General features: G+C 47.5%; 1 protein-coding gene across 1 annotated transcript in view; it reads right to left on the minus strand.

Annotated features, from left to right (window-relative positions):
* LOC122935646 (gamma-aminobutyric acid receptor subunit rho-1) overlaps positions 1–25,052 on the minus strand; it is a 158,269-nt gene that overhangs the window by 75,460 nt on the left and 57,757 nt on the right. The gene's annotated exons all lie outside the window — the stretch shown is intronic.

The following is a 25,052-nucleotide window of genomic DNA, read 5'->3' on the forward strand; positions in this document are numbered from 1 at the left end:
TTCCATTAGTGATAGTGAGCCAAAACCAGGATTGGAGCCTCGATAGACATAAGGTACAAGGGAAAGATCTGTGCCTGTTCTGTGTTAGAGCCGCACCTGGTTTTGGCTCAAAATCACTAATGAAAATCACTGACCGAAAGCCGACTGTGCGAATAAGGTATTAGGCATAAAGCTGGGTTCATAAGTTATTGAAAATCAAGCGGAAAGAAATGCCAAAAAATAAAATAAAAACGTTTTTGTTGTGGAAAAGCTAGCAGATTTCACTATCTCCATTGAGAAGGATGAATTCTGCAAGAGAAATTCACTGTATAAATTGAAATGCCACAGATTTCTAATCCACAATACTGCAGCTTCATTTTTTTATGCAGCGTGTGGATACTCTACAACACTGTGAACTTGCCACATGAAAATCCATGGCGACAAATCCACAACCACATATGAACATACCCTAAAACTGTATTTTATGTATAGATACATAGAAACACTTTTAATAGATAGATAGATGCATTTTGACATTGTAGGAGAGTCTCCGGGATCATAACGGATGGACGATACATGCCACCAGAGGTCCTGGCCTCGGTGGAGTAAGAACCGGATCATTGCGGTTACAGCGGCGAATGCTGCTGGCGCAGTGTGTCCGGGACGGTCCTTAATGGGAACAGGTAAAGAGCAGGGCGGGTGCCTGTTCCCCATGGCCAGCGCAGGTTTTCGGTGGAGCTGGGCCTTTAACCACTTCAGCCCCCCTAGCTCACTAACCCCCTTAATGACCAGACCACATTTCCAATTCTGCACTACACTACTTTCACGGTTTATTGCTCGGTCATACAACTTACCACCCAAATGAATTTTGCCTCCTTTTCTTCTCACTAATAGAGCTTTCATTTGGTGGTATTTCTTTGCTGCTGACATTTTTACTTTTTTTATATTATTCAAAATTGACCACAATTTTTGCAAAAAAACGACATTTTTCACTTTCTGTTGTAAAAATTTTCTATGAAAACGACATTTCTATATAAATTTTTCTCTAAATTTATTGTTTTACATGTCTTTGATAAAAAAAAAATGCAATAAGTGTATATTTATTGGCTTGGGTAAAAGTTATAGCGTTTACAAACTATGGTGCAAAAATGTGAATTTACGCACTTTGACTTTCTGAGCACCTGGCATGTTTCCTGAGGTTTTACAATGCCCAGACAGTAGAAACACCCCACAAATGACCCCAGTTCGGAAAGTAGACACCCTAAGGTATTCACTGATGGGCATAGTGAGTTCATGGAAGTTTTTATTTTTTTTCACAAGTTAGCGGAATATGATTTTTTTTTTTTTTTTTTTCTCGCAAAGTCTCCCTTTCCGCTAACTTGTGACAAAAAGTTCAATCTTTCATGGACTCAATATGCCCCTCAGCAAATACCTTGGGGTATCTACTTTCCGAAATGGGGTCATTTGTGGGGTGTGTTTACTGTTCTGGCATTTTGGGCGGGTCTAAATTGTGAGCAACCCTGTAAAGCCTAAAGGTACTCATTGGATTTTTGGCCCCTTTATGCACCTAGGATGCAAAAAAGTGTCAGACATGTGGTATCGCCGTACTCAGGAGAAGTAGGGCAATGTGTTTTGGGGTGTATTTTTACATATACCCATGCTGGGTGAGAGAAATATCTCTGTCAAATGACAACTTTGTATACATTTTTTTTAAAGTTTTCTTTTAGAGAGATATTTCTCTCACCCAGCATGGGTATATGTAAAAATACACCCCAAAACACATTATGCTACTTCTACTGAGTACAGCGATACCACATGTGTGACACTTTTTTGCAGCCTAGGTGCGCAAAGGGGCCAAAATTCCAATGAGTACCTTTTAGGAGGACATTTTTAGGCATTTGGATTCCAGACTTCTCACGCTTTAGGGCCCCTAAAATGCCAGGGCAGAATAAATACCCCACAAGTGACCCCATTTTGGAAAGAAGACACCACAAGGTATTCCGTGAGGGGCATGGAAAGTTCCTAGAATATTTTCTTTTTGGCACAAGTTAGCGGAAAATAATTTTGTAAGAGAAAAATAAAAAAAACATTTTCCGCTAACTTGTGCCCCAAAAAAAATACATTCTAGGAACTCGCCATGCCCCTCACGGAATACCTTGGGGTGTCTTCTTTCCAAAATGGGGTCACTTATGGGGTATTTATACTGCCCTGGCATTCTAAAGTGTGAGAAGAAGTCTGGAATATAAATGTCAAAAAATTTTGATTTGGATTCCGTGAGGGGTATGGTGAGTTCATGTGAGATTTTATTTTATGTCACAAGTTAGTGGAATATGAGACTTTGTAAGAAAAAACAAAAACAAAAAAAATTCAGCTAACTTAAAAATATATAAAATATCTTCTATGAACTCGCCATGCCCCTCAAAAGTGATCTTGCAGTGATCAGAAGAAAAAAAACATTCTGTCACTGCGGTGGGGCGGACTGAACGCAAGTGTGCCTGATCGGGCGAACACTGCGTTTTTTGTAGAGCCTATAGTACATGTCCTATTCTTGTTCACAAATGCGGACAAGAAAAGGCATTTTCTATATAGTTCTGGCAATGTGCGGATCCGCAAAATGCGGAAAGCACATTGCCGGTGTCCATGTTGTGCAGATCCACGGTGTCCATGTTTTGCAGATCCACAGATCCATCCGCGGATCCGTGGATCCACGGATCCGCAAAACACATACGGACATCTGAATGGAGCCTTACAGGGGGGTGATCAATGACAGGGGGGTGATCAGGGGTTAATAAGGGGTTAATAAGTGACAGGGGGGTGTAGTGTAGTGTGGTGCTTGGTGCTACTTATTACAGAGCTTCCTGTGTCCTCTGTGGGTCGATCCAAGCAAAAGGGACTACAAGAGGACCAGGTAGCAGGTATATCAGACGCTGTTAACAAAACAGCATCTGATATACCTTTCAGGGGTTAAAAATCGCATCTACAGCCTGCCAGCGAATGATCGCCACTGGCAGGCTGCAGATCCACTGGTTTACCTTCGGTTCCTGTGAATGCGCACTACTGTGTGCGTGGGTTCACAGGAAATCTCGCCTCTCGCGAGATGATGCGCCGGCGCGTCCGGAAGGAACAACAGGGCTGCCACCAGGACGCAATCCTGTGTGCGGCGGTCCTGAGAAGGTTAAAGAACCCAGCCTGCTGAAGATGGGGGGTGGGGTTTGTCTTGCTGTGCTGGAGATTTCCACAGACAGAGTCAGTGCTGGTGAAGGAGAGTCTGGGCGCAGCACACATTGAAGGATAGCCCTGGAACCTGTGGTGCTACTAGCCGAAGGGGCTCTGGCCTGAGGGAGACAAAGGCAGGTAGCCTAGAATCCTTCAGGACCGGTGTGGTCTGTCCAGAAACAAGGTGACTCAAACCTGCTGTTTATTTTCTATGGAAGGACTTTTGTTCTATGAACTAGGTGGATATGCACCTGTGTGGTCTGCACGTTGCCCAGGGGCGGACTGACAACTCATGGGGCCCCCAGGCAATAGGAGATTATGGGGCCCCTGTGTCCCCACACACACACAGCCCCACCCACATTGCACCGTGCCGGCTCTAGGTTCATGTGGGCCCTTGGACGATAAAGTCTCAGTGGGGCCCCCTATACAGTGATAACTCTGAGTACAGAAAAAAATAGTAGATATCCCCTGCAGTCCTATGTAACACTACAGATAACACAGTGATGGCTACTCACAGGGAGACACACACACAGGGAGACACACACACACACACACACAGGGAGACACACACACATGGAGACACACACAGGGAGAAACACACACACACACAAGGAGACACACACACACGGAGACACACACACACAAGGAGACACACACAAGGAGACACACACACACAGGGAGACACACACACACAATGTCTTGTTGCAGCTGCGTCAAGACACAGGAACACTGTGGGCATGGTGATGGAGACACACACACAGAGACACACACACGGAGACACACACACGGAGACACAAACACATGGAAACACACACAGCCCCACCCACATTGCACCTTGCCGGCTCTAGGTTCATGTGGGCCCTTGGACGATAAAGTCTCAGTGGGGCCCCCTATACAGTGATAACTCTGAGTACAGAAAAAAATAGTAGATATCCCCTGCAGTCCTATGTAACACTACAGATAACACAGTGATGGCTACTCACAGGGAGACACACACACAGGGAGACACACACACACACACACACAGGGAAACACACACACATGGAGACACACACAGGGAGACACACACACACACACAAGGAGACACACACACACAAGGAGACACACACAAGGAGACACACACACACACGGAGACACACACACAGGGAGACACACACACAGAATGTCTTGTTGCAGCTGCGTCAAGACACAGGAACACTGTGGGCATGGTGATGGAGACACACACACGGAGACACACACACGGAGACACACACACGGAGACACAAACACATGGAAACACACACAGACACACACACAGAGACACACACACATGGAGACACACACACACACGGAGACACACACACACAGTGAGACACACACACACACGGAGACACACACACAGGGGCACACACACACACAGGGAGACACACACACAGGGAGACACACACATGGAGACACACACACACACACACAAGGAGACACACACACACACACAAGGAGACACACACACACAGGGACAGACTCTCACAGAGTACGGCCCCGACAGCTCGTCTGTTGACCGATCCCAGAAATCACATCGAACATCTGGCTGAAAGAAAGAATCGAGCAGCTTCAGGTGGATCTCACCCTGGAAAAGCTTATGTTAGATGGAGACAGTCAGAAGGTTGTATGCAGGGCTCTCTGTGTGCTGACACACTGTAACACAGGTGCTGTAATGGAGGCACCAAGGTACAGAAGGGCTGGGACCACCACTAGGATGAGGTAAGGGGCAGGAGGACACACACAGGAGCAGGACTAGCCTCAGGGTCATGTGGCCCCTTATATAAGTCCACCCTAACTCCCAGGAGGTCTGTGCTCAGAAAACCCCCTTTAACTGCCTTCTGGTGTTAATAAGGAATAGGAGGTAATTCAAGAGCAGAGAGCTGGTAGTGAAGGGGTTAATGACAGAAATCGGCGGAGACTATACACATACCTCCACCTGCATTTCTGTACACGGCATGTATGGGGAGGTAGACTGGAGTTGTTAGAAAGAGGCCCCGCCCATTAGACTACCAGTCTCCACCTCCTTGGGTGACATCGCACCTACCGGCAGCAACTCTATTCTAGTCACTATCCAACCAGTACAGCACATGTGATCCGCTTGACTTTGCCCATACAGCATCACAGGGTCTCGACATCATCACAGGTTCTTTACCTCCTCCAGTTGCACAGCCTGTGAGCCTGACTCCTCCCACACAACAAGATCACATGGTCTTGACATCACAGGTCCTTTACCTCCCCCCGCTGAACAGCCTGGAGACTGACTCCGCCCATGCAGGATCACGTGGTCATGACATCATGAAAGGTCTTTTAGCCTCCTCCAACTAGAAAAAGCCTCTAATATATGGGCTCCTGGGAGGAATAGGTCACGTGACGAGGGAACGCGAAATAGGCGGTGAAAAATAGCTCTTTAGCACAGCTGTGGCGGGCCACTATCCTGGCCGGGCCCTCGGACCACGTCGACCGGTCAGTCCGCCCCTGACTTTGCCTGTTATGTCTTTGGTGTGAATAAAGTCACGGTGTATCACAAAGACTGTCTGTGATTGCCTCAATACTGCCGCCGCTACCGTAGTCTACCACGAGCACATCCCCCCATGGTGGAGGATGCGCGCATTCCTGCAGTGAGGCAGGCCTGAGGCAAAAGTTGTGTTGGACTGCATGTCATATATCAGGCCTGCAAGTTTTATGGTTCCTGACAAGATGGAGGAAGCCATTAAGCACCTGATTCAGAGTAATTTACAGCAGAAACAGGCTTTGCAGGCTCAGAGGGAAAGTAATGAGCTACAACATAAAAATACTTAAGGAGGCTATTTGTGCACAGCAGCAGACGAACAATCTCCTAATGCAGCAGCTGGTAGCCATGCAAGAGTCGGTGTGGACATCCCTGCAAGGAGTTTCAACCGCGACAACCACCAGGGACAAAGTCTGATCCACCCTGAGGAAAATGGTTCCAGAAAATGATGCAGAGGCATTCCTGACGGTGTTCGAAAGAACCGCGGAGCAAGAGAGGCTGCCATTGGAGCAGTGGGCTGAGGTGGTGGTGCCTTTTCTGGTGGGGGATGCACAAAAGGCCTATTTTGACCTCAGCCGCGATGAGGCCAAGGACTATGAGGGGCTAAAAGGTGAGGTGTTGGCCAGGTTGGGGGTAAACACCTATGTGCGAGCACACATGGTGTATCAGTAGGTGTTTGCCGAGTCCCGACCTGCCCGGTCACAAGCCTATGACTTACTTTCCCTAGTAAAAAAATGGCTTCAGCCTGAAATGTTGAGCCCTTCTCAGATGGTTGAAAGGGTCGTGGTCGACAGGTTTGTGCGTACCCTCCCGAAAGCCATACAGCACTTAGTGGGACAAGGTGATCCAGGCAACCTGGAACAACTGGTTAGCCTGGTGGAGAGATATATGGCCACTCAGGATTTGGTGCGGGACTCAGCGGTACTACCCAAGTCACGTCAGCCCCCGTTGCCGAAAAAGGGATCCCACCTCATAAGGGGGGGAGTGGATCTCCAGTCCGTGGGAGGAATACCCTGGGGAGGAGGGAGGCTGCGGGGATCAGATGTTGGCATTGTCAGGGCTGGGGAAATGTGGCAGCCAACTGCCCTAGGGCATCCGAACCCATGGACTGCGGGTTCGCTCGCCAGTCCTCTTTTTATGCCCAACCGGTGTATATAGCTGACCCCCTGCTGGCTGTGGACACCCCTCCGGTGTGTGATGTCGTTGTTAATGGACATCAGGTGATGATCAGCTGGCACTCTGATGAAGTGGCGTGGTGCACGCGTCCGATATAACAATCTCACATAAATATTAGAAAAAGACCGGCACTCACTGTGTGCAAAGATGATATCTTTATTGGTCACATATAATTTTCTGTGACGCGTTTCGGCTCACATCAGGAGCCTTTCTCAAACAGATATGACATTCAAACACACAGTAGCAGACAGGATTTAAATAGGCCGCCAAAGCGGAAATGACATCAGGTAACCATAGTGATGTAGTGAACAAAACAGAAAAAAGTGAAGAAACAAGCCCAACCGCAGCAGTACCAACAATGATCAAGATACTAAGTTATTTTATTTCAGCAAGTTAGCAAAGATTGGAGTAGATTCAAGATGTAATGATGCCGCTGGGATTTCTTCACGTTTTCTGAAACAAACAGAAAAGATATAAATAAAAGAAATAGTAAATACATAAAAATTAAGATCGAGCCTGGAGATTACAGGAAGCTATTGAGATCATACTCCCGGTTCAAGCCCTTGGGCTCCAATGTCTGCAGAGTATGTATCCAATAGGATTCACGTTTTTTTTAACATTTTGATCCTATCACCCCCTCTGCAAAGTTGCGGTACATGCTCAATGATTTGAAAGTGCAGCTGAGAAACATTATGATTACAGCGATCAAAGTGGTAGGAAATTGGTAGAAGCAAATTATTTTTACGTATTGTAGATTTATGCTTTGAGAAGCGATCCTTCATCCACATAGAGGTCTCTCCTATGTATAGGAGACCACATGGACACTTCAATAGGTACACTATGAAGTTACTGTTACATGTAAAAAATCCATTAACAGGAAATTGCTTTCCTGTGTGAGGATGTGAGAAGAATGTGCCCTTTTTGGGTCTTCACTTTTTTCTGTTTTGTTTACTCCATCACTATGGTTACCTGATGTAATTTCTGCTTTGGCGGCTTATTTAAATCCTGAGGATGTGAGAAGAATTCGCCTCTATATACACTTGAACAGTGTATGCATCCCAGACAGAGGAATGTGCCCTTTTTGGGTGTAGATAAAGTACTTTGTCGTTTTTCAGTTTGACTGCTACCCACATCAGCCCATACCACCATGTCGCGTATGTTTTTATTGCGCTTGTAGCAAATAAGAGGAGGACTCTGAAATTCCTCCACAGAGGGGTATCCCCTGGACAGAATATTCCAATGTCGATTGAGGATCAATCTAGAATTATTCACCCAAGGGTGAAATTTTGAGACAAACGGTATCCGTGATTTTTTTTGTTTTATCGCACATTGTTGATACTGCTGCGGTTGGGGTTGTTTCTTCACTTTTTTCTGTTTTGTTTACTCCATCACTATGGTTACCTGATGTCATTTCCGCTTTGGCGGCTTATTTAAATCCTGTCTGCTACTGTGTGTTTCAATGCCATATCTGTTTGAGAAAGGCTCCTGATGTGAGCCGAAATGCGTCACAGAATATTATATGTGACCAATAAAGATATCATCGTTGTTAATGGACAATCCGTGCAGGCCCTGCTGGACTCTGGGAGCATGGTAACTCTGGTCCATGAGTCACTAGTAACGGAAAAACTCCCAGAAAGGTGAACCCTTACCATTGTCTGTATACATGGGGATCACCGGGAGTATCCCACCACTAAGGCCTCTTTCACACTTGCGTTGTCCGGATCCGGCGTGTACTCCACTTGCCGGAATTACACGCCGGATCCGGAAAAACGCAAGTGTACTGAAAGCATTTGAAGACGGATCCGTCTTCAAAATGCTTTCAGTGTTACTATGGCACCCAGGACGCTATTAAAGTCCTGGTTGCCATAGTAGTAGTGAGGAGCGGAGGAGCAGCATACTTACCATCCGTGCGGCTCCCGGGGCGCTCCAGAATGACGTCAGAGCGCCCCATGCGCATGGATCATGTGATCCATGCGATCACGTCATCCATGCGCCTGGGGCGCCCTGACGTCACTCTGGAGCGCCCCGGGAGCCGCACGGATGGTAAGTATGCTGCTCCCCGCTCCCCACTACAGTTTACCATGGCTGCCAGGACTTTAGCGTCCCGGCAGCCATGGTAACCATTGAGAAAAAGCTAAACGTCGCATCCGGCAATGCGCCGAAACGACGTTTAGCTTAAGGCCGGATCCGGATCAATGCCTTTCAATGGGCATTCATTCCGGATCCGGCCTTGCGGCAAGTGTTCCGGATTTTTGGCCGGAGCAAAAAGCGCAGCATGCTGCGCTATTTGCTGCGGCCAAAAAACGTTCCGTTCCGGAACGGAAGACATCCTGATGCATCCTGAAGGACGGACTGTCCATTCAGAATGCATTAGGATAATCCTGATCAGTATTCTTCCGGCATAGAGTCCCGACGACGGAACTCTATGCCGGAAGACTATAACGCAGGTGTGAAAGAGCCCTAAGGTTACCCTGGCGGTGTGTGGGAAGGAGGTACCACATGTCGTAGGAGTGGGGAGACGACTCCCTTATGCCGCAATATTGGGGAGGGACTTTCCCCTGTTCTGGACTTTGTGGAGGATCGGTTGCCTACCTGTGGGGTAGAAAAATGTCCAGGTCTTAAGCCCTAGGAACCCGAGGCAGGGGCCCCAGCCGTAGGGGTCACCGTAGGGGAGGTATAGTGTAGCCCTTACCGGTTTCCACTAGAAGTATTGGCGGGTGAGACAGTAGAAAGTTCATCCATCCTGGATCTGGAGGTACCCCGAGAAACCTTCAGGACCGCACAGCTCCAGGATTCGACGTTATTGCGGGCTAGAGAAGGTGTGTCGGGGATCAATGGCGTTGCCCAGCGTCGATACCGTATTTCCTCACCTGGCCTATAACCTGGACCTGTTATACAGGGTAGACAAGGTGAGGCATGAGGTGATGGAACAACTGGTGGCGCCCCAGCCTTATGCCACGCGGTATCCAGAGGTGGTCCCATTGCACCATACTTCAGCCAAGGAGGCGGCAAAGGAAAAGATGGCCTTTGTCACCCCGGAGGGGCTTTTTCAGTATAGGGTGTTGCCTTTTGGGTTGTATGGCGCTCTGGCTACTTTCCAGCGTCTGATGGATGTCGTCCTCAAGCCCCATCACCAGTATACCTCCGCGCATCTGGATGATATAGTCGTGTTCAGCCCGGACTGGGAGGGTCATTTGTCAAAACTTCAGGCAGTGATAGATTCTCTCATCAAGGCGGGGTTGACCGCCAACCCCAAAAAATGCTCGGTGGGACTAGAGGAAGCTCACTATTTGGGGTATGTGATTGGACGCAGAGTTATTAGGCCCCGAGTGAATAAAGTTGAAGCAATCCGGAATTGGCCCAGACCTCATATGTCCAAGCAAGTACGGTCATTTTTGGGCCTGATTGGGAATTACATGAGGTTCATTTCCCATTTTTGCACCTTGGAAGCCCCGTTAACCGGACTCTTGAAGGGTAGAAAGTCATTGATGGTTCGCTGGGGGGACCAGGAGGAGGAGGCGTTCTCCCGTTTGAAGTCGGCCCTATGTGAGTCCCCGGTTCTGGTGACGCCCGACTTCAAGCGGGAGTTTGTAGTTCAAACAGATGCCTCTGGAGTAGGACTAGGGGCTGTGCTTTTAGTAGAAATAATGCGGATCTATAAGTCCCTCCTATAGAGCCCCCAGTAGAAATAAGAATGCCTAATGTCTCCTGGATTTAAAATGCCCCCACAGCGCCCCCAGTACTTATAATGCCCCCTACTGTTATAACGCTCACCCTGAAGTGCTCCGGTATTTATATTGCCCCTACTGTTATAATGCTCGCCCTAAAGCCCTCCCAGTATTTATAATGCCCCCTGTAGTTATATTCCTCCATTTACTGTCCTCAAAAACTATAGTTCTTCAGCCCCTCCACAATACAGTCCCATGTAAATAACATTATTTCCCTTCTCTGCCATAGAGTTCCATGTAAATACCATCACACCATCTCTCCAGCCCCCTCCATTATACAGTCCCATGTAAATAACATCCCTTTCTATCTATAGCCCCTTTAAAATACAGTCCTATGTAAACAACATCACACCATATCTCCTCCCCCCCTTAATATACAGTCCCACATAAATAACATTACCCCCTCCCCAGGCACCTTCAATATACAGTCTCATGTAAAGAAAATAACCCCCTCCCCAGCCACCTTAAACATGCAGTCCCATGTAAAAAAAAATATCACCCCCTCCCCAGCCACCTCCGACATGCAGTAAATCACATTACCTCTCAACATTCAGTCCCATGTAAATAATATCACTCCCTCCCACAGCCGCCTTCAACATATAGTCCCATGTAAATAACATCACCCTGCCCCAGCCACCTCCAACATGCATTCCCATGTAAATTACATAATTCCCTCAACTTTCAGTCCTATGTAAGTAACATCACTCCACCCACAGTCCCATGTAAATAACTTCCCTCTCCCCAGCTCTAACATACAGTCCCAGTTAAATAACTACAACTCTCAACATTGCTCTGCCTCTCACACTGAGTAATCTACCCCTTCACTTACCTCTCCTTATGTAGCAGACCTCACCACAGCTTCTTCCCAGGACTTCTCTTCACTGCTTAGCCATCCTCTCCTGCACTGGTCACATGACGATGACATAATCGCAGGTCCTTTTCAGCTACTGCATTTAGCACTGATCACATGACCTGTGATGTCATCACAGGTCCTTCAGCTCTTGCAGGGCATTAGATCCAGTTGTATTGCCGTCCTGAGGATGGCAATACAGTTGTATCTAGCAGGCAGGCAGTGCATTCGGGGCCTGGGACAAAACATCAGGGGCCCAGGCCCCATATGTTTTTACCTAGCAACGCCCCTGCTTGCAGCACATATAACCGCCGACGTGAACTGAGAATATATTTTTCTTTTTGTACTGAAATAGGCCACCAAATGCTTTCGTCACAAATAACTTCAACAGAGAAGTGCATATTCGATTCACTAGTTCGCAAAATTTTGGGGGGTTAGATCAGAATATATTCATGGCGAAATACTTAAAAAAAGGCTATTTCCTGGCTGCTGAGATCCTTTATAGTGGTGTAGAATAGTGATGATCGAGCATGATCGGCCGAACACCAGTTCGGCTCGAGCATCTCGATGCTCGCATATGACGTTATTCGACCAAATACCGCATGTGCTCGAACACAATGCTCAAGTCTTTTTCCGTAGACGGTGTCCGCTGCGGAAAGTGACATTTGCTGCTCCACATCTCCAGTGTAAAGTGTGTGCATCCAAAAAATATCTGTGACATTCAGTGTACTTTATCCGTAGACGGTGTCCGCTGCGGACAGTGACATTAGCTGCGCCACATCTCCTGTGTAAAGTGTGTGCATCAAAAAATATCTGTGACATACAGTGTACTTTTTCAATAGATAGTGTCCGCTTCTGACAGTGACATTACCAGGGCCTCATCTGCAGTGTAACATGTGCGCTTCAAAAAATTATCTGTGACATACAGTGTACTTTTTCAATAGACGGTGTCCGCTTCTGACAGTGACATTACCAGAGCCACATCTCCAGTGTAAAGTGTGGGGTTAAAAAATTTATCTGTGACATAGTGTACTTTTTCTATAGACAGTGTCCACTTCTGACAGTGACATTACCAGGGCCACATCTGCAGTGTAACGTGTACGCTTAAAACATTTATCTGTGACATACAGTGTACTTTTTTTCTTAGACGCTGCGGACAGTGACATTACCGGTGGTACCTCTCCTGTATAACGTTTCCTGATCCCAAATACCTGTGACATTCCCTGTAATCTTTCATTAGCTGCTGGTTACAGCATTAACATTATCTGCGGGATATCCCTGTGTCACGTTTCCACATCCCAAATACCTTTCGAAATTTGTTTGCGCATACACTTCCAAATCCTATGCTACTGTACATGTGACAGACTTTCAATCATATATAACATTTAATATGAAGATGGTGAGCAGTAAGGGACGGGGCAGTGGCTGTGATGCTGATGGTGTACGCAGAGGCTGTGGCCCTGGGTGTGCTGAAACTGTTGCTGCTGCCAGAGCACAAGAAAAACAATCATCCATGATACCTAGCTTCATGTCCCAGGTTGCAGGGCGGCGCAGGACATCACTCTTGAAGTCAGACCAGTTCGGCAAGGTGGTCAGTTGGATTGCAGCAGATAATGCTTCCAGTCGGTTAAGCATCACCCTGTCTTCCACCAAGTCCAGTAGCCAAGAGTCTGCTCAACCCAATCCTCACCCTGATCCTTCTTCCTCCCACCATGGAGAGTCTGGGCAAACATGTGATCCCACACTCAGATATTCCGAGGAGCTCTTTTCAGCACCATTCCTTGATTTGGCCCTCTCACCAAGCACGCTTGAGTCTTTATTCAGATATGAGTGTAAATGTGAGATTTCTAGCATCATTTTATGATGTATGAAATCTGCTGCACCCAGTAGTAACATCCCTAGTAGTAACATCAATTTTGCCATGAGTAATATTCTTAATCCAGAGGATTTACTTATGTTGCTTTGTAAGAAAATTAGTTCTGGAGAGTTTTCTCATGCTATTGGTGAGATTTGGGAAATTTAGTCCAATGTAGAGCTGGGGATTTAATGCATAGTGAAGATCAGTGGGTGGAGGAGAAAGTGTTTAGGTCATCAGTCAGTCACATTGTCTAAATATGCTTCAGGACAGAACAGAGAGTGTGGAGAAAGCTTTCACTAGACTCCAGGAAAGTTGGGTGGATTTGAGTTTTTGAGCTTACCTTAGATATCCATTTGAAAATCTTAAGTGCTGCCTTTATGGATGGTCTTAAGGATCATCTGGAAAGGTCTAGTATTGGCTAGGCCTGAGTGAAGTCCATTTTGTCCCTCCATGTTGTTAAAGTTGAATTGAACAAAGGCCTAAGGTGGGCGTGGCTACTTATCAGTCCTCCCCACTAGAGGGGGGAAGGAAGACTTTGTATATACTTGCCCACTTCCTCGCCCGTGGGAGGAGCTGCAAAATGTTCAGCCTTTCAAGGGCAACACCCATAGGGAATTAACAATCCAGAATCAAATGCTGGATCCCTATTATCTATAAAATCCTTAGGATATAATTATATTGCCTCATAGCAAACAAGTTCCATGATCTCTCATGGCTAAGGGTAGTATCACATGTGTCTACTCCTCACACCAATTAATAATTCTCTCAAGGGTGTTCAAAATGATATCTGACTACTCTGCTGCTTCTGGAGGGAGGAGGGAGTAGTAGAAGTAGTAGTGCCTTCTGGAAGTAGTAGTGCTTTCTGGGAGTAGTAGTGCTTTCCCACCTCTATAAATAAAAATAAAAATTCACATGACTGTCTCCAATTAATAACCACATTTTTGAGTTTCTAGTAGATAGTTTCAGGTTCTTGGAATATGGATCATCTCGGACAGGATATGCTGTTCCTACTAAATCAGATATTGTCAAGAAAGAACCACTCCCTCCAGCAATGTTAGTGCAGGAGACAGAGTTGAAGACACTCACTGAGGTTTGTAAAATGGCTGAGGGTAAGACTGCTAACATCAATCTTAATCCAGGTATGCTTTCGGTATCACTCATTATTATGGTCTAATCTGGTAAAGCAGAGATTTTGTTTGATCCATGGGTAAACCCATCAATAATGAATGCTGAGTGTATGAAAGATGTTTGATGCCATGATGCTGCCTGAGAAGGTAGAGGCTAAACTATTACCTGAAGTCTACGTTAAGTGGAAGTCTGTGTGATATGGGAGGGCTTAGGGCCAGTAGACTTACAAAAAGTTTGTCTTTTTCAGATACAGGCTACAGAGGCTGAAAGGAAACATCAAAGGATAAAGGTAGAAGTGATGATTGAGAATGGACACTGGAGGGTCGGTAAGAAACTTTCTTCAGGGGGCACTCTGCCAAAAGAGGATGGATTTAGAACATGGGCAAATCAAGAGAGAGAAGGTGTGATTGGGTTTTGTGGTGGATGGCCCCTGGGTTCAACAATGCTGCCACTAGGTTAGGTGAATGTAAATGCTGTAATAATGATGGGAGAACTATGGGAGTTCCAGGAAGGCATATGCCAAGGTCATCTTACCCATTTCAGAGATTGTGGATTGACTACATTCAGAAAAAAGGTGGAACAGTGTGAATATGTCTGTGTCTGTATTGATCTCTTTCCAAAATATTCTGAGATTTGGCCTGTAGCAAAGGCTACAGCTTAAAGATACTGACTGAGGTGAGAGTACCTACCCCTGGGGCTTTTCTCCATCTGGTAAACATCTAACTGGAAGTTAGGCCTAAGTCCTTATGAAGTACTCTTTGGGAATGCCCCTAGATTAGGTCTCTATTTTTCCCAACAGCTCTAGATGCAGCATAGTATTTTTCCAAATTATGTTGTCTGTTGCACAAATTGATTGTCTAATGTGTATTCCCAAGTTTTAGTTGTTTTCTAGAATCCAGATTGTATAGAGGCAATTCATTATTTACAATCAGGAGATTGGGTAGTCGTGAAACGAGAGACGTGCAGAAAGTCCTAGAGCTACGGTTTGAAAATCTACTTAAGTCCTGATAACCGCAGCACTGCTTTCGAATTGGAAGAAGAGCCTTATTGGATCTAAGTGTCATATTGCAATCAAGTGCCAGGACTATAAGAGCCATAATGTTTTGTTTCATGTTGTATTGTTTGTTTTATATTGTACAAAGGGGAAATCACAATCAAATCAAATTTCAACGGTGTTATATTATCAAGATGAGTCAGAAAAAAACTAAGTTGACCTTTGCAGTATAGTGGACTGTAAGACAGATGACACACTTGGTTTTGGTCTGATAAGTACATCTGTGTGACTGGAACTGACCCAGTCTATGGTAATTGTGTTTAGATATGACCATACCAACTGTGGAAATTAGAGAACACTAGTCTGAAGTGTTGGGAATGTAAACCAGTGGAAACTACCTCTAGAGTCAGTAAAGGTGAAGGTTTGTAGCAAGGGATGACTGTCCTGAAGGGAACACCACCAAACAGTTGCAAACATAATGAGTATAATCCTCTGTTCCTGTCCATTAGAAATCCTATCTAACAGGATTCGGGGATATATGTTTTAGGATCATGTGTAAGTGACAAAGATCCCCTAGGCCAATTTAGAATGTTGGTAAGTGAAAAAAACAAAAACCTCAAATTTCATTTGCATCTGTGGCTCCTACATCCTTACCTATAATTGTCTTTAAAGGGACACTGACAGGCCCAATTAGCATATTGAGTTATATATATCACAGTACAGGTCATATAAAGTGTATTAGAATCATGTAAGTATCCCCCCTGCCCACCTTATAAATACGGAAATATAAAGTTTTATAACCTGCTTGTCCGGTCTCCAATCTGCCCAAGGGGCGGCGTTTCATCTGAAAATGCGCCCAGCCAGCCGCTCCCAACTGCCGTTCTGAAGCCCCGCCCAGCTCATCAATATTCACTTCGCTGGGCGGCGGCTACAACTCTCCAGGTCACGATCCTGCGCATGGGCAATCGAATCCTCCTGGCATCGTTCGTGTGTAATCTTCTGCGCCTGCGCCCCGCCGTGGTTAGATCGCGCCTGCGTACACACCCTGCCTGCGTCCCCGAGCATCTGCCTCATGCGCATGCGCCAGACACTGTTCATAGCAGCAGCGCTTCAGGTGCATGCGCATGAGGCAGAGGCTCGGGGACGCAGGCAGGGTGTGTACGCAGGCGCGATCTAACCACGGCGGGGCGCAGGCGCAGAAGATTACACACGAACGATGCCAGGAGGATTCGATTGCCCATGCGCAGGATCGTGACCTGGAGAGTTGTAGCCGCCACCCAGCGAAGTGAATATTGATGAGCTGGGCGGGGCTTCAGAACGGCAGTTGGGAGCGGCTGGCTGGGCGCATTTTCAGATGAAACGCCGCCCCTTGGGCAGATTGGAGACCGGACAAGCAGGTTATAAAACTTTATATTTCCGTATTTATAAGGTGGGCAGGGGGGATACTTACATGATTCTAATACACTTTATATGACCTGTACTGTGATATATATAACTCAATATGCTAATTGGGCCTGTCAGTGTCCCTTTAAATATTTGGCCAATTTAAAAAAATAAAGACAAACTGGCCTTTAGAGACAGGATTTTATGCAGGAAAGCCCTTTGGCGTTTTCCCTCCAGGATATTGTTCTTACTTAATTCAGCTGAATGAGACGAGTAGTGACTCTAACATTTGCTCTGACAGTTGGTTTAGCAACGCAGATATCTGGTGATTGTGTGAATATTTGAAACTCCGACCCAGGATGCAGGTAGAATGAAGTAGCCAATGTACCCTGATCAAGTCCTGATGCCATTTGTTCTATTATCACCTCCTGAGTGGGATCAAATCAGAAAACAATGTCCTGTCACGACTAAGGAGGTCACTCCCTACATCCTTTGACTCACATGTATACATGGATGCTATAGGAGTCTGTAGAAGAGTTTCTGACGAATTTAAAGCTAAAAGTCAGATAGCTGCAGGATTTGAGTCATTACTTCCCATGATTAGTAGTAATAAAAATAAAAAAAAGGGAATGATGGAACAACTAAGCTCATTTCCAGTGATGACTCTACAGAACCGGCTGGTCCTTGACAGTAGAAAAAGGTGGGGTCTACAAAACCGTTGGAAGTTCCTGCTGTATCTACATTCCGGACAACACTGCCCCTGATGGAAGGATCTCCAAGGATCTGAAGAAACTGATGGACTTTATCAAATGAACTGAAGGGAAACTTCTGAAATTAATAACATCATTGCCAGAAAAATGTTTTGGGAACTGGTTCATCGACTACAATGCTTTTAGCATTTGGTTTTAACAGGCTGTTCTATAGTTCTCAGTTTTAGAAAAAATGTTTTTAAGAATGTTACATTCATGCCCACACTATGTATATGTGCTGTGCCCCTGTCAAACACAAATATTATTCCATCCTGAAGTAAATATAACCTTGTTGATAGTTGCGGGGTAAATAGTACAAGGTGAAGGCAAACCTGTTGTGGAGTTGAGGGGACCTGGTGAAGCAATAAGGAAAGTCTAGCTCTTCGCTGTTTATGGCGTTGGGAGAGTAGCTCACTTTGTCTGTTCACGTTTGGTCTATTTCCTGCAAAAGGAGGGATTTGTGAGAGATAGGATTTATATCTCTCTATATAATGAAAACATTCTGTAGTACACATTTTTGTCCACTAGATGGCCGCAAACCAGATATATGAGCCATGTGTGAATTAAGGTCACTAGGGGAGGGGGGAGGGGGGAGGGGGGAAGGGGGAGTTAGGTTGCAGTTTTCAAATCTACCTATGAACTCAGAGTTGAAGATGCTGAAACTACTATCAGGTTAAGGAGCCAATAGTCTCTACTTCCTTCTTACCTCAGCTTCTCCGGCGCAATCTTTTCTGCTCCATGCGCTTCTTCTCCCGAAATCTTGCGAGTCGCGAGATTTCGGAGGCTGAAACTATCCTCTCGGCGTCCCCGGGATTCTCGGGCGCCATCTTGGTCCACCCTTCTGCTGGCTTCGTTGTTGCTGGCCGAATTGGGGGCGGTCTTATAATTTCACTCCGATTCCCGTGATTTCAGTGGGCGGAGTTTTCTTCAGCGGCGCCATTTACAGCGTTCCTTTTTTCTGTGCGGTCAGTGTCTGTTTTAGCCCCTGGAGTGACTAACTCCCGCCATGTCTCCTCCTGCACAGCCATCTTCCTCTGCTCCCTCCTCTGCCTTGGTGCCTACCCCTGCTCCAGCTGATGTCCTTGCCAACCCCTCACCCTCTCTGCCCCAATCAGCTTTACAGCAATCTATTGCAGAAGCTATTAGCAGCGCTATGGGCTCCATGTCATCTGTTATATCACAGTCTATTGCCCAGGCACTGAGGTCTCAGGCCCCTGCCCCTATTCCTCCTGCTACTGATGCCTCCAGAATTACTGTATCAGATAGCCTGGTTCTATCAAAAGACCGCGTGCTTGGTTCACGCAAAAGAGCCTGCCCGCGCCAGGTGGAAAAAGCACGCCCCTGGAACTCCGCTCGGGCTCAGCCCGTCCCTAGTTCTGACTCAGAGTTGGAGTCTTGTAGTGGAGGAGGCTTGTAGTGACGGCCATAGTGCCTCTGATCTTGACCTTGATGAGATCCTAGTGGAGGATGAGGATTTCGTTACTGAGAGTCCTCTGTCACGCCCTTCGACTAGTACGGCCCCTGAGGCCAATGAGTGGTTACCCACCCCACATGTGGCCCGATATTTAGAGGATAGGGTGAGAAAACTCCTATCTAAGGAAATGCAAAACAAGTTAAAGGCAGAGTGTCCACGCCCCCTAGTCCCGAACAAGGTGTGTGAAACTCCCAATGTGGACCCTAAGATGGTCCAGTTTTTAGCCAAGACTGGCTTTAATCCCCGCAGAGGCCTTGATTCAGCGCTACGTGCCTGCCAAGATAAGCTCTTAGATAGCTTGGGTCCCTTGACCAAGATATTTGAGTTGGCTGAATCAGCCAGGTCGGAGGGCACCCCCATTGACCCAGATGAGCTGCGTGGCTGGGCTCAGCACGCCATCTGTATGGTTGGAAATGTGAATTCTTCACTTTCCATTAAACGGAGGAAAGCTATCCTCATTAATATTGAGCCAAAATTATCCAACATGGCTCTTACTGAGTCTGGCAAGGAGGCACAGGGGCTCCTGTTTGGTGATACCTTTATCATGGACCTGGGCAAATTTGTCGGTGCTTTCACTGTATTGGATAAGGCCCAGAGTTCCATGCGGAAAGTGTTTCATGGGAGAGTCTCTTCCAGGGTCGGCAGTTTCAGGGGCCGTCTGTCCGGCCGTGCCCATTTCCAGACCCGTGGCAACGGTCGAGGCCCCTTCAATCAGCGCCCGGTATTCCAGGACCAGAGACAGCAGTCCTAGTTCTTTCCGTCCAGGGGTTCCTCTGGCAGATCCAGATCCTTCAGAGGTTTCTCAGGATCAAGACGTCCTCTCGGTAAGTTACCAAAATCTACTGTCTTTTTCAAACCATTGCATAGGGGGCAGACTCCATCATTTTTTGAATGCTTGGTCCCACATCATGTCCGACCCGTGGATCCTCTCCACGGTCCAGGGGTTTCATATAGAACTAATAGACTCTCCTTTATTCCTCCCCAGTCCACGCCCGAGATTTCTGTCGAAACAATCCCAACATTGCTTGGATACGGAGCTCCAATCTCTCAGTTTAAAGGGGGCGGTAGAGCATGCCCCAAATCCCGAAGGGGGAATCGTCAGCGACATTTTCTTGGTCGAGAAGAAAGGGGGTCAGTTTCAGCCTGTGATAAACCTGAAGCACCTCAACCGTTTTGTGCGTTACCGCCATTTCAAAATGGAGGGTATCCACCTGCTCAGGGACCTCCTTATCCCGGACGATTGGATGGTGAAGTTGGACTTGAAGGATGTGTACCTTACGGTCCCCATTGCTCCGCCTTCCAGGGATCTCCTTCAATTCCTGTGGGGCGGGCAAGTTTGGAGGTTCACTTGCCTCCCTTTTGGCCTTTCTTCAGCTCCTTGGTTTTTCACCAAGCTGATGAGACCGGTGGTTGCGTAGCTCCGTCTCCAGGGTGTTCGTCTGATAATCTACCTAGACGATATCCTTATCCTGGCCCAGTCCCCGCCATCCTCCTGGCTTATTTGCAGATGGCGATTACCCTGCTCACAGACCTGGGGTTTATCATCAACACTGAGAAGTCATCTCTTCAACCTTCCAGATCCATGGAGTTTTTGGGTTTCGTGGTGGATTCTTCCACACAGACCCTTTGTCTTCCGGGACCGAAGGTCAGGTCCATCCGCAAGGAGTTGCGACATACACTGAGGCTTCCCTGAGTCTCCCTGCGTCATTTGGCATGGGTTATCGGCCTATTGTCTTCCTCCATCCAGGCGATCTTCCTGGCTCCGCTCCATTATTGGGCTCTTCAGCGACTCAAGATCGCCCACCTTCAGTCTGGAGCATCGTATGCAGACATGGTAGTCCTGGATCAGGAAATGAGAGACGAGCTGACGTGGTGGATCTCCAACCTCGATGCGTGGAACGGCAGGGCCATCGTGGGTCCTCAACCGGACCTCATCACAGAGGCGGACGCCAGTCTTCTCGGCTGGGGCACCCATTGCAATGGGATCTCCACCAGAGGTCCGTGGTCGGCGAGCGAGTCCCATCTCCACATAAATGCTCTGGAACTCTTGGCGGGATCTTTCGCCATTCGCAGTTTCACCAACGACACGGTATTGGCGTGCATCAAACTCAGGATGTCGGAGGTCCGGTACGTCAACACCATGAAGGGTACTCACTTTGCAATGTTGACTCATCTGGCGAAAGAGTTCTGGACGTATTGCCTAGACAACGGCTTCACGGTGGTCGCGGAATACATCCCGGGCCTTCACAATACCTTCGCGGATTGGAGTTCTCGTTACACATCGGACTTCAGCGATTGGAGGTTGGATCCGGTGATGTTCGCCTCTATCGATTCCATTTGGGGCCCTTTTGCCCTGGACCTCTTCGCTTCGCGTTGGAATTCCCAACTACCCAGGTTCTACAGCTGAAGACCGGACCCTATTTCGAGGTGGTGGACGCCCTTCTTCAGGACTGGTCGGGCCCCCTCTCGTATGCATTTCCTCCATTCATGTTGATTCCTCGTGTCTGTCTGAGATTCGCTGCCAGTCAGCGGAATTGGTCCTGATAGTGCACTTCTGGCGAGCTCAGGTTTGGTTTTTCTCAACTCCTGGAACTCCTGATAGAGGATCCTCGTCTCCTTCCGTTTTCCCGGAGTCTCCTCCTCGACCCGCTGGACCAGCGTCATCCTCTCCTGATGGACGGCTCCCTCCGTCTCCTGGTGTGCAGAGTGTTGGGGTGCAGTGGGAGGTCGCTGGAGTATAGGGAACGACTAAATTTCTCTTGGAGAGCGCTTTTGCCCCCGGTACTAGATGGGCATATTGATCAGCTTGGGGCATCTGGTCTCGCTGGTGCGTTGGACAGAGTCTGGATCCCATTTCGGCCCCTGTGACTGATGTACTTCAGTTTTTGTCCTCTCTGTTTGATGAAGGTAAGGCTTATAGGACGATGAATGTCTTCAGGTCAGCAATCTCTTCTCACCACCAGGGGATTGCTGGTTGTCCTGTCGGTCAGCACCCTTTGGTTTGTCGTCTCCTCAAGGGCTCTCATCTTTCTCGCCCTCCTAGTGTCACGGCCATGGCTATGACCGTGACTCTCTAACCGCATGCGGTTGCCTGCGGTTTAGTTTGGGTTTAAACCACAGGTGAGGCCCGCTGGCATGTGGCCTAACTTGTGGTTGCCGCGGGCAACTAGCTGTCTCATGTGTATGTGTCAGCAGCAGCCTGAGCGGTGCTAGGCAGCTTGCTGCAGTGGCATGCCGTTGCACCTAACAACCTTTCTGTTAGGTGTGTGTGTATTTATACACTATTGTTTGTCTGTGTGCACTCTGTGTATTGTGTGGTGTGCACTGACACCTTTCCTGCACTGTGGTTGCCCGTGGAAACGTTTGGTGATGTGTACATGTGGTGGCAGTGTCCCGGCCTTTGGGCTGACTCCCAGGGCACGGTTGCCACCCATGTCGTTGCCAGCGGCAACAGCCACAGTGTGTTCTAGTGTTGGACACTTTTCCTTTAGTTGGTGTTTCCCTTCCCTGGTGCTGGAAGGGTTAACTCCCCCTTCCCAGTGTGTGTGAGTCACTGGGTGTGTCTGACCATTGGGTGTGGCCTCTTAGGCCTATAAAGCCTCTCACTTTGGCATGGCTCAGTAGGTTGCTTCAGTCATGCATTGCTGTAGCAGCCTCCTGTGATTCCATCTTCTTGTAAGGGCCACCCTTCCGGTCGTAAGTTCTATTATCGTGATATGTTGTTGATGTCCTATGTCTTTGCCTTTTAGTGCAGCTATGGATCTGGGTCCCTATGTGTGGATGCGTTGTGATCTTCAGCTTGCCAGCACAGGGATCCAGTCAGCAAGGCTGTGGCAGGTAGGTGGAACTGGTTCAGTTCACCTGCCATATCCGTAGATCTGTTTATGTTCCCCTTCTTCATGCTGCTTGGCCAGTGAGACTCCTGCTCCTCTGTGCCTAGGTTGTCTTACCCTGTTCCTCAGTTCAGGGCCGACCTGAGGGCTTGTAGGGATATAAGGTTCCAGCGTATGAGCCCTCCTACCACCGAGGTCGGCTCATACAGACAGGAGACAGGGTCAGCGTTAGGGACGCAATAGGAGGTGACCTGCTCCCTAATTCTGTGTTCCTGGCTGAGCAGCGACCGGACATCCTCCATCATCGCACAGCTGAGGATTTCCCCCATCCTCAGCCGTGACACCTAGGCCTTGGTCCTCCTCTTCTTGGGACGTCCGTTTGGTTCTAGATTTCTTTTCTCGATGGCCACCCAATTCGAACCTATCACTGCGTCAACTGTCTGCAAAATTGGTGTGCTTGCTCTGTCTTATCTCTTGTAAGAGGGTTTCAGATGTTAGGGCTCTGGACTTCGATGCTCTTTCTTTTTCCCCAGATGGGGTTTCCTTCAATATTTCCCGTCGTACCAAAACCAACATCAAGTCTGTCTCTTATCCGGAGTTTCCCAGTTCTCCGGCCCTTTGCCCGGTGGGGTGTCTGAAAGAATACTTGTCTCGTACTTCCGCCCTGCGTTCTGATTCTGCTCCTCAATTGTTCATCTCCTTTCGCAGGCCGTTCCGCCCGGTCACTAGTGTCACTCTGTCCCATTAGGTGAAATGGATCCTTTCTTTGTCAGGTGTGGACACTTCGGTGTTCACGGCCCATTCGGTCAGGGGAGCCTCTGCTACTTCCATGGCGGTCGCGGGTGCTCGCTTGGAGGATATTATGAGATTGGCTGACTGGTCCAGGACATCTACATTCAAATAATTTTATTTTAGACCAGCTCCGCATGCCTTCGCTTCGGTGATTTCTGCACTTTAAACTTGCAATATGAGCCTCCGGGTCGTGACATAAAATTGCATGATTTTCCTAGTTTATGACGTAAAGTCATGATTTTATGAACAACACGGAGGCGAGTATTGCCCCACCCGATTATTTATTATTTATTTTATGTTTAATAAAGTTTTTTATTACCCTCCCTGATTGTGTTGTCGGGTTATTTTCTCCTAGGTCCGTTGTTCATTGTTTATTGGCATTGGATTTTCTATTGTTCTGCTGTCATTGTTGTTCTGGCTGATTACCATGTGCCTTTATTTTTTCTTCCTTTTAGGTTGATACCCTGGTCTTCTGTTTTCCGAGTGCCTTTCGAGTGGCTGTTTTCTGTCCTTCCAGTGGTTATTGGTTCCGGTGGAGTTCCTGATGGGTCCATTTCGTTCTGACCTACTCGGTTGAGTTTTCCCTGTTGGAGCTTGTTGGTCGGAGTCGTTCCAGTCCGGTTATGGAGAATGGGAAGTTCAAAATTACAAAGAAAGAGGAAGAGTTCCGGTGGGAGGTTCTATTTATGGACTGGACTATGGGAGGGGTTACCCCATGTGGGGATGGTTTTGTTGGTTCATTGTGTATTTTTTCTCTTTGCTGCTATGGATTACAGTAAAGATTGAGAATGCAATACTCTCCTCCATGTCGTTCATAAAATCATGACTTTACATCATAAACTAGGAAAATCATGCAATTTTCAACCTGTGCCATACAAAAATAAGCAGGGGCGTGAACACTAGCAACCTCACCACCACCAGCATGATCCGCCACATGGCATCAAAGCAACGTAATAGGTGGGCCGAACGCCTAGGTCAACAATCTGTGTCTGTTGGTCACACCACTGCCTCCTCTTCCCCTGTGTTACATGCTGGCCAATCCCCTGTCGAAGGCACAGGCCCAGATGCCTCCTGCCCCGCACTTGGACCTTTGCAAGCACCATCAGCGACCACATCCACTTCCGCGTCCCAGCGCAGCGTACAAATGTCCTTACCCCAGGCATTTGAACGCAAGCACAAATACCCAGCCACCCACAGGCCATAGCACTAAATGCACCACTTTCCAAATTACTGGCCCTGGAAATGTTGCCATTTAGGCTTGTGAACACTGAGGCCTTCCGCAGCCTGACTGAAGTGGGGAAGCAGCAGCAGGCTGTGCTGAAGCTGATATCCTTAGGGGACAAACAGCACACTGCCGCAGAG

Source organism: Bufo gargarizans, chromosome 4, assembly GCF_014858855.1.
Source record: "Bufo gargarizans isolate SCDJY-AF-19 chromosome 4, ASM1485885v1, whole genome shotgun sequence".
Classification (NCBI taxonomy): Eukaryota; Metazoa; Chordata; class Amphibia; order Anura; family Bufonidae; genus Bufo; species Bufo gargarizans.